The sequence below is a fragment of the Meles meles genome, chromosome Y (genome assembly GCF_922984935.1).
Source record: "Meles meles chromosome Y, mMelMel3.1 paternal haplotype, whole genome shotgun sequence".
NCBI classification, from domain to species: Eukaryota; Metazoa; Chordata; class Mammalia; order Carnivora; family Mustelidae; genus Meles; species Meles meles.
The window spans coordinates 35,958,273-35,969,592 of NC_060088.1; the positions used below are offsets into that span (position 1 = coordinate 35,958,273).

An 11,320-nucleotide genomic window follows, 5' to 3' on the forward strand; every position below is an offset into this window, starting at 1 on the left:
TATGATTATTAATGTATGGTCATAGAAATGTAATAGTTCTTCTATAATAGAGGAGGTTGCATCTTAAAGGCCTATTTGGAAAGGGTACACCATAGAGATATAAAGGACTTCCACCTATAATTTGACTTTGACAAATTCATGTAATTTTTACTAGTATCTCTTTATTGAGAAAGACATAGTGGTTAGTATATTGGCTAGAAACCAATTCTAGGGTGTTCTATTCCTTCGTTTCTTATTTTGGTAATACTTAGGTAGGCTCTTTGAATGTGTGATATGGAAGAGGGCATCCATGTAATCATTCAATGTTTGTTGAAGTAAGTTCTCCTATTATCACCTCTTGTTTGGATGCGAAGGCTTCTCAGATTATGAAGATTATTAATAATACTACCATTAATGAGATAAATGAACCCATGGAAGACACCATGTTTCATGTTGTATAAGCATCTGGATAATCGGAGTATCATTGAGTTATTCCTGATAGGCCTAGGAAATGTTGAGAAAAATGTTATATTTACTTCTATGAATATAATTGTAAAGTGAATTTTTGTTCAAAAAGCATTTAGTGTGTAACCTGTGAACAGTGGGAATCAATAGCCAAACCCGCCTATGATTGCAAACACTGCCCCCATTGAAAGGACATAATGGAAGTGTGCTACCACATAGTATGTGTCATGAAGAACAATATCTAATGATGAGTTCGATAATACAATACTTGTTAATCTGCCCACTGTGAAGAGAAAAATAAACCCTAGTGCTCATAATATAGCTGGCGATCATTAAATATTTCCCGAGTGTAGAGTGGCCAGTCAGCTAAATATTTTTACTCCCATTGGAATTGCAATGATTATAGTATCTGAGGTGAAGTATGCTCGTGTGCTGACGTCCTTTCCTACGATAAACATATGATGGGCTTATACAATAAATCCTAAGTAACTGATAGATATCATTGGTCAGGCTATTCCTATGTAGCCAAATGGTTCTTTTTTTTTTTTTCCTTGAGTTATAGTTTATAACATGTGAGATAATTTCAAATGCTGGTAGAATTAGAATATATACTTTGGGATGTCCAAAAAATCAGAATAGGTTTTGATAGAGAATAGGGTCTCCTCCTCCAGCTGGGTCAAAGAAGGTAGTATTTAGATTTCTGCCTGTGAGTACTATGGTAATACCGGCTGCTAGAACTGTTAATGATAAGACTAGAAATACAGCTGTATTCAGGACAGATCATACGTATAGAGGAGTTTGATATTGTGGTATTGCAGAGGGGTGTATGTTGATTATGATAGTAATAAAATTAATGGTTCCTAGGATGGATGAGACACCTGCCAGGTGTAGGGAGAAGACTATGACGTCTACGGATGCTCCTGCATGTGCTAAATTTCCTGCTAGGGGAGGGAACACAGTTCATCCTGTTCCTGCACCTGCTTCTACCATGGAAGAAGGTGGAAGGAGAAGAAAGGAGAGGGGAAGAAGTCAAAGTCTTATATTATTTTTTGTGGAAATGCTATGTCAGGTGTGTCAGTTATTAAGGGTACTAATCAGTTTCTGAATTCTCCAATCATAATTGGCATTAATACAAAGAAAATTATTACAAATGCATGGGCAGTTAAAAATACTTAGTATAGGGGGAGGAGTCAAGATGGCGGAGAAGTAGCAGCCTGAGACTACATCAGGTAGCAGGAGATCAGCTCGATAGCTTGTCTAAACATTGCAAACACCTACAAATCCAATGGGGGAGCTAAGAGAAGAAGAACAGCAACTCTAGAAACAGAAAATCAACCACTTTCTGAAAGAACCTGTTTTTATCCACGTTCTCCCCCTCACAATTAGGGGTCTCTTCTGATTTGGTTACAGCGCATTTTTCTGGGGTCTTTGCCACCCTTTTAATAGTTTATTTGCTCCTTCATATCCTCTTATCTGGACAAAATGACAAGGCAGAAAAAATCACCACAAACAAAAGAACAAGAGACAGTACCAAAGGCTAGGGACATAATCAACACAGACATTGGTAATATGTCAGATCAAGAGTTCAGAATGACGATTCTGAACATCCTAGCCGGGCTTGAAAAAGGCATGGAAGATATTAGAGAAACCCTCTCTGGAGATATTAAAGCCCTTTCTGGAGAAATTAAAGAACTAAAATCTAACCAAGTTGAAATCAAAAAAGCTATTAATGAGCTGCAATCAAAAATGGCGGCTCTCACTGCTAGGATAAATGAGGCAGAAGAAAGAATTAGTGATATAGAAGATCAAATGACAGAGAAAAAAGAAGCCGAACAAAAGAGGGACAAACAGGTACTGGACCATGAGGGGAGAATTTGAGAGATAAGTGACACCATAAGACGAAACAACATTAGAATAATTGGGATTCCAGAAGAAGAAGAAACAGAGAGGGGAGCAGAAGGTCTATTGGAGAGAATCATTGGAGAGAATTTCCCTAAAATGGCAAAGGGAACAAGCATCAAAATCCAGGAGATGCAGAGAACCCCCCTCAAAGTCCATACCCCGTCACCTAATAGTAAAATTTACAAGTCTTAGTGACAAAGAAAAAATCCTGAAAGCAGCCGGGGAAAAGAAGTCTGTAACATACAATGGTAAAAATATTAGATTGGCAGCAGACATATCCACAGAGACCTGGCAGGCCAGGAAGAGCTGGCATGATATATTCAGAGCACTCAACGAGAAAAACATGCAGCCAAGAATACTCTATCCAGCTAGGCTATCATTGAAAATAGAAGGAGAGATAAAAAGCTTCCAGGACAAACAAAAACTGAAAGAATTTGCAAACACCAAACCAGTTCTACAGGAAATATTGAAAGGGGTCCTCTAAGAAAAGAGAGAGCCTAAAAGTAGTAGATCAGAAAGGTACAGAGACAATATACAGTAACAGTCACCTTACAGGCTAATAATGGCACTAAATTCATATCTCTCAATAGTTACCCTGAATTTTAATGGGCTAAATGCCCCAATCAAAAGAAACAGGGTATCAGAATGGATAAAAAAACAAAACCCATCAGTATGTTGCCTACAAGAAACTCATTTTAGACGCGAAGACACCTCCAGATTTAAAGTGAGGGGGTGGAAAACAATTTACCATGCTAATGGGCATCAGAAGAAAGCTGGGGTGGCAATCCTTATATCAGATCAATTAGATTTTAAGCCAAAGACTATAATAAGAGATGAGGAAGGACACTATATCCTACTCAAAGGGTCTGTCCAACAAGAAGATCTAACAATTTTAAATATCTATGCCCCTAACGTGGGAGCAGCCAACTATATCAACCAATTAATAACAAAATCAAAGAAACACATCAATAATAATACAATAATAGTAGGGGACTTTAACACTCCCCTCACTGAAATGGACAGATCATCCAAGCAAAATATCAACAAGGAAATAAAGGCCTTAAATGACACACTGGACCAGATGGACACCACAGATATATTCAGAACATTTCATCCCAAAGCAACAGAATACACATTCTTCTCTAGTGCACATGGAACCTTCTCCAGAATAGATCACATCCTGGGTCACAAATCAGATCTCAACCGGTATCAAAAGATTAGGATCATTCCCTGCATATTTTCAGACCACAATGCTCTGAAGCTAGAACTCAATCACAAGAGGAAAGCTGGAAAGAACCCAAATACATGGAGACTAAACAGCATCCTTCTAAAGAATGAATGGGTCAACCAGGAAATTAAAGAAGAATTGAAAAAATTCATGGAAACAAATGAAAATGAAAACACAATGGTTCAAAATCTGTGGGACACAGCAAAGGCAGTCCTGAGAGGAAAATATATAGCGGTACAAGCCTTTCTCAAGAAACAAGAAAGGTCTCAAGTACACAACCTAATCCTACACGTAAAGGAGCTGGAGAAAGAACAAGAAAGAAACCCTAAACCCAGCAGGAGAAGAGAAATCATAAAGATCAGAGCAGAAATCAATGAAATAGAAACAAACAAAAAAAAAAAAAACAATAGAAAAAATCAATGAAACTAGGAGCTGGTTCTTTGAAAGAATCAATAAGATTGATAAACCCCTGGCCAGACTCATCAAAAAGAAAAGAGAAAGGACCCAAATAAATAAAATCATGAATGAAAGAGGAGAGATCACAACTAAAACGAAAGAAATATAGACAATTATAAGAACATACTATGAGCAACTCTACGCCAACAAATTGGACAATCTGGAAGAAATGGATGCATTCCTAGAGACATATAAACTACCACAACTGAACCAGGAAGAAATAGTAAACCTGAACAGGCCCATCACCAGTAAGGAGATTGAAACAGTCATCAAAATCTCCAAACAAACTAAAGCCCAGGACCAGACGGCTTCCCAGGGGAATTCTACCAAACATTTAAAGAAGAACTAATTCCTATTCTCCTGAAACTGTTCCAAAAAATAGAAATGTAATGAAAACTTCCGAACTCATTTTATGAGGCCAACATCACCTTGATCCCAAAACCAGACAAGGATCCCAGCAAAAAAGAGAACTACAGACCAATATCCTTGATGAACACAGACACAAAAATTCTCGCCAAAATACTAGCCAATAGGATTCAACAGTACATTAAAAGGATTATTCACCACGATCAAGTGCGATTTATTCCAGGGCTGCAGGGTTGGTTCAACATCCGCAAATCAATCAATGTGATAGAACACATTAATAAAAGAAAGAACAAGAACCATATGATACTCTCAATAGATGCTGAAAAAGCATTTGACAAAGTACAGCATCCCTTCCTGATCAAAACTCTTCAAAGTGTGGGGATCGAGGGCACATACCTCAATATTATCAAAGCCATCTATGAAAAACCCACCGCAAATATCATTCTCAATGGAGAAAAACTGAAAGCTTTTCTGCTAAGGTCAGGAACACGGCAGGGATGTACATTATCAACACCGCTATTCAACATAGTACTAGAATTCCTAGCCTCAGCAATCAAACAACAAAAAGAAATTAAAGGCATCCAAATTGGTAAAGAAGAAGTCAAACTATCACTCTTCACAGATGATATGATACTATATGTGGAAAACCCAAAAGACTCCACTCCAAAACTGCTAGAACTTGTACAGGAATTCAGTAAAGTGTCAGGATATAAAATCAATGCACAGAAATCAGTTGCATTTCTGTACACCAACAACAAGACAGAAGAAAGAGAAATTAAGGAGTCAATTCCATTTACAATTGTACCCCAAACTATAAGATACCTTGGAATAAGCCTAACCAAAGAGGCTAAGAATCTATACACAGAAAATTATAAAGTACTCATGAAAGAAATTGAGGAAGACACAAAGAAATGGAAAAATGTTCCATGCTCCTGGATTGGAAGAATAAATATTGTGATAATGTCCATTCTACCTAAAGCAATCTACACATTTAATGCAATCCCTATCAAAATACCATCCATTTTTTTCAAAGAAATGGAACAAATAATTCTAAAATTTATATGGAACCAGAAAAGACCTCGAATAGCCAAAGGAATATTGAAAAAGAAAGCCAAAGTTGGTGGCATCACAATTCCGGACTTCAAGCTCTATTACAAAGCTGTCATTATCAAGACAGCATGGTACTGGCACAAAAACAGACACATAGATCAGTGGAACAGAATAGAGAGCCCAGAAATAGACCCTCAACTCTATGGTCAACTAATCTTTGACAAAGCAGGAAAGAATGTCCAATGGAAAAAAGACAGCCTCTTCAATAAATGGTGCTGGGAAAATTGGACAGCCACATGCAGAAAAATGAAATTGGACCACTTCCTTACACCACACACGAAAATAGACTCCAAATGGATGAAGGACCTCAATGTGAGAAAGGAATCCATCAAAATCCTTGAGGAGAATGCAGGCAGCAACCTCTTCGACCTCAGCCACAGCAACATCTTCCTAGGAACAATGGCAAAGGCACGGGAAGCAAGGGCAAAAATGAACTATTGGGATTTCATCAAGATCAAAAGCTTTTGCACAGCAAAGGAAACAGTTCATAAAACCAAAAGACAACTGACAGAATGGGAGAAGATATTTGCAAACGACATATCAAATAAAGGGCTAGTATCCAAAATCTATAAGGAACTTAGCAAACTCAACACCCAAAGAACAAGCAATCCAATCAAGAAATGGGCAGAGGACATGAACACACATTTCTGCAAAGAAGACATCCAGATGGCCAACAGACACATGAAAAAATGCTCCACGTCACTCGGCATCAGGGAAATACAAATCAAAACCACAATGAGATATCACGTCACACCAGTCAGAATGGCGAAAATTAACAAGTCAGGAAATGACAGATGCTGGTGAGGATGTGGAGAAAGGGGAACCCTCCTCCACTGTTGGTGGGAATGCAAGCTGGTGCAACCACTCTGGAAAACAGCATGGAGGTTCCTCAAAATGTTGAAAATAGAACTACCCTATGACCCAGCAATTGCACTACTGGGTATTTATCCTAAAGATACAAACATAGTGATCTGAAGGAGCACGTGTACCCGAATGTTTATAACGGCAATGTCTACAATAGCCAAACTATGGAAAGAACCTAGATGTCCGTCAACAGATGAATGGATAAAGAAGATGTGGTATATATACACAATGGAATACTATGCAGCCATCAAAAGAAATGAAATCTTGCCATTTGTGATGACGTGGATGGAACTAGATGGTATCATGCTTAGTGAAATAAGTCAATCGGAGAAAGACAACTATCATATGATCTCCCTGATATGAGGACATGGAGAAGCAACATGGTATGTTAGGGGGATAGGAGAAGAATAAATGAAACAAGATGGGATTGGGAGGGAGAGAAACCATAAATGACTCTTAATCTCACAAAACAAACTGGGGGTTGCTGGGGGGAGGTGGGATTGGAAGAGGGGGAGGGGGCTATGGACACTGGGGAGGGTATGTGCTATCCTGAGTGCTGTGAAGTGTGTAAACCTGGCGATTCACAGAGCTGTACCCCTGGGGATAAAAATACATTATATGTTTTTAAAAAAAAATATTTGGAAGGGGAGGCGAACCATAAGAGACTATGGACTCTGAAAAACAACCTGAGGGTTTTTGAAGGGTCAGGGGTGGGAGGTTGGGAGAACAGGTGGTGGGTATGGGGAGGGCACGTTTTGCATGGAGCACTGGGTGTTGTGCAAAAACAATGAATACTGTTACGCTAAAAAAATAAATAAAATGGGAAAAAATACTTAGTGTAATTGGTCATCTCCTAGTAGAGCACTTGGTTGGCCCAATTCAGTACGGATTAATAGGCTAAGAGCAGTCCCTACCATTCCAGCTCATGCATCAAATAAAAGGTAAAGGTTCTTTATGATTTGTGGAGAATCATTGCTTTATGAACATAGGTAAATGGCTGATAAAGGCATTAGACTGTAAATTGAAGAATGGGGGTTTGAGTCCTCTTTATGCCAAGTTCTGTGGTGAAATATTACATTGAATTGCAAATTCAAAACAGCAGCTTCAACCCTCACAGTGCTCTCCCACATTTTTTTTTTTCCTTCACAGGAGGATAAGTAGATTGAAGCCAGTTGACTAGGGTATTTAGCTGCTAACTAAAGTTTCCTGGGATGATATCCCATTAGTCTAGAAAGGGATTAACTTAGTTAAAGTGATTTGCATTCAGTAGATGTGAGATATTCTCTTGCAGTCCTTAAGGTGAGATTCAAGAGTTAAGTGAACGGCCTTTGGGCTTTGAAGGCCTTTGGTGTTTTTAACCTAAACTGCTAGAACAGTGTTAGTATTATTGGGGTTAATGGAAGTAATATGGTCGAAGTTACAATTAGTGGAGATAAAAGAATTACAGGGTTTTTTTGTTTGTTTGTTTTGTTTTCGAATTGCCATTTTCTTTTTATGGTGTTTATTGAGGGGAATGTAGTTAGTGCTGTTGTGTGTGTTAACCGCATATAAAAGTGTAGGTTTAGTAGGGCTGTAATTGCTCTAAATGTTGATATAACAATTATATTTTTTTTGTGAGTTTGTAGATGATTATTCATTTAGGGATGAATCCTGAGAGGGAAGATATTACTCCTAGTAATAGTATGATTCTTAGGATTAGTGAGGTAATTAGTGGGAGTTTGTTTCATATATGAGATAGTGATAGTGTGGTTGTAGATGAACTGAGTGTGAACAGTATGAATGTTCCAAGTGTTATTGTAATGTAGATTATGAGGTTTAATATTGTTAGGTTAGGGTTATATGTTGTTACTGCAATCATTCACCTATGTGGGCGATTGATGAGTATGCTAGGATTTTTTATAGTTGTATTGGGTTAAGACCTCCTCAGCCTCCTGCTAGAATGGTTATAATAGCTATGGTTACTAGTAAGTTTGGATTTATAGATGGAGAGATTTGGTATAGAATAGATAAGGGGACGATTTTTTGTCAGGTTAGTAGAATTATTCCTGATGATAGTGGGATTCCTTGGGTTACTTCAGGTACTAAGAAGTGGAAGGGTGATAGTCCTAATTTTATTGCCAGAGCTACTGTTATGTTTGATGCAATTGGGTTAGGGGTATTTAGTATTGTTCATTGCCCTGTCAATAGTAGGTTAATAAAATTCCTAATATTAAGAGTATAGATGCAGATGCTTGGGTAAGGAAATATTTTGTTGATGCTTCTATGGCTATGGATTGCATTTTTTATTAAAATGGTGATAATAGCTAGTATATTTATTTAGAATCCAATTCAGATTGTCAGTCAGTGAGAGCGTATTATTACTATAATGTTTCCTGAAATGACAGTTGATATAATGATAGTAAGTATGGGGTGGTTTAATTAGTATGGGAAGGGGATAAACCAACATTTTCAGGGTATGGGCCTGATAGCTTATTTAGCGGACCTTACTGTAGAATTTGATGTGAGTTCGGTAACACAAAGATTTTTGAGTTCTTAGGATTAGGTTCAATTCCTGTAATTCTAGAAATAAGAGGGCTCGAACCTCTATAATCAAAGTAACTCTTTTGTCAGACATATTTCTTATGTTTGGGGAGGAATAGTTGCTGTTATAATGGGTAAGGCTACATGTCATATGCATAGGGCTAGTGTCAGGGGGAGAAAATTTTTTCATAATAAATGTATGAGTTGGTCATAATGGAATCGTGAATAGGATGCTCAAATTCATAGGAAGGAAGTTCTTAGTAGAAGTGTTTTTATGGTAAAATTGATGGAGCGTAGTTCCAGTAAGTATGGGGTGTGGAATGTACCAAAAACACGATAGTTGTAAGGATATTCATTATAATAATGTTGGCATATTCATCTAGGAAAAATAGGGTTAATTATCTGGCTGCCTCTTTGATGTTGAATCTGGAGACTAATTCTGATTCTCCTTCTGTTAAGTCAAATGGGGCACGACTGGTTTCTGCTTGGGTTGAGATAAATCATATTATAGCTAGGGATCATTCAGGGAGAATTTGTCATAGGTGTTCTTGTGTAGTAATAAGTAGTAATAAGTGTGGATAGGGTTAAAGCGCCATTTATTAATAATACTGATAGGAGGATAATGAATAGTGTGACTTCATAGGAAATTGTTTGGGCTACAGCTCAAAGGGCCCCAATTAGGGCATATTTTGAGTTTGAGGCTCATCCAGACCATAAAATAGAGTAAATAGCTAGGCTTGATATTGCTTGTATGAATAGGATTCCTAGGTTTATATTGATGAGAGGGTAAGGTTTTGGTAATGGGATTCATATGTCTAGGGCTAGTGTTAGGGCTAGAATTGGGGCTGTTACAAATATAGTGATAGATGATGTTAGGGGTGGTAAAGGTTCTTTAGTGAATAGTTTTATGGCATCTGCAATTGGTTGCAAGAGGCCATAGGGTCCTATGATGTTTGGGCCTTTACATGCCTTAGGATTTTTCGTTCCACTAATGTTAGAAAGGCTGCAGCAGGTAGGATAGGTACAATTAGTGAAGTGATATTAATTATAAACATAATGTTAGGAAGAAGATTTGACCTCTGAGGATAAAAGTTTAAGTTTTATGCAATTACTGGGCTTTGCCACCCTAAAAGTCCTATCTATAGGGCTATGAAATGAAGGTGGACTATTAAGATTAAGATTATATCCTCTATTAGTCCTAAGACATTCCGATAGAATAGGCCTTACTTCTCTTGTCCTTTCATACTGGGAGAAGTTGTTGTAATAGATAGAAAATGACCTGGATTGCTCTGGTCGGAACTCAGATCATGTAGGACTTTAATTTTTGGACAAACAAACCTTTAATAGCTGCTGCACCATTGGGATGTCCTGATCCAACATCAAAGTCATAAACCCTATTGCTGATAGGGACTCTCAAATAGGATTGTGCTGTTATCCCTAGGGTAACTTGTTCCATTGATCAAATTTCTTGCATCAATAAATGATACTATATTTTGACTGATTTCTCTATATTTGTATCAGTCGGAGGTTATTTTAATCTCTGAGCTCACCCCAACCTAAATTGTTAATCCATTCATAAGGTTGTGTTATTCCTAACTGGTGATTAAATAGACTTATTATGGACTAGTTAATTGAAGCTCCATAGGGTCTTCTCGTCTTATTAGTTTATTCCCGCCTCTTCATGGGAAGGTCAATTTCAATGATTGGAAGTAAGAGACAGTTAAACCCTCGTGTGGCCATTAATACAAGTCCTTATTTAGAGAACAGATGGTTATGCTACCTTTGCATGGTCAGGATACCGCGGCTGTTTAACTAGTGTCACTGGGCAGGCAGTGCCTCCAATACTGGGCATGCTGGAGGTGATGTTTTTGGTAAACAGGCGGGGTTTGTGCTTGACGAGTTCCTTTTACTTCTTTTAATCTTTCCTTGTTGCATACCTAACAATTGATTTGATAAGTGTTTTATTAGTAGTTTATTTTTATCATGTTAACTATCAGTGGATATTCATTTACTGTTATAAGCTTATTCAAGAAGAAATGTTTCTTGTTACTCATACTAGCATTATTGCTTCTATTATTAAACAGATTAGTCCAGGAGTACGTTAGGAGTTGGTTTCAGATTTTTGGAATTAAGAGGGTTGGGTTGTTGACCTTGAAAGCTTTCTTAATTGGTGGCTGCTCTTAGGCCTAATGGTTTTATTTAACTTTACACTCTAAGTAAGGTTGTATCCTTATTCTAAAAAGCTATATCCTTTTAGATTATATTTTAAATTTACATTATAATTTTGGGATTTGTTGGGTAAATTTATAGTTGAACTGAGATTCTATTCTGGGCAACCAGCTATCACCAGGGTTGTTGGGCTTTTCACCTCTATCTATAAATCTTCTCACTATTTTGCAACATAGGTGAGTTTATTCCTGTGGATCGTTC

The 11,320-nt window shown here is 37.6% G+C and overlaps 1 pseudogene; it reads right to left on the reverse strand.

Annotated features, from left to right (window-relative positions):
• Positions 1 to 232: 232 nt before the first annotated feature.
• On the reverse strand, positions 233 to 10,678 carry LOC123935799 (annotated as a pseudogene).
• Positions 10,679 to 11,320: the final 642 nt, after the last annotated feature.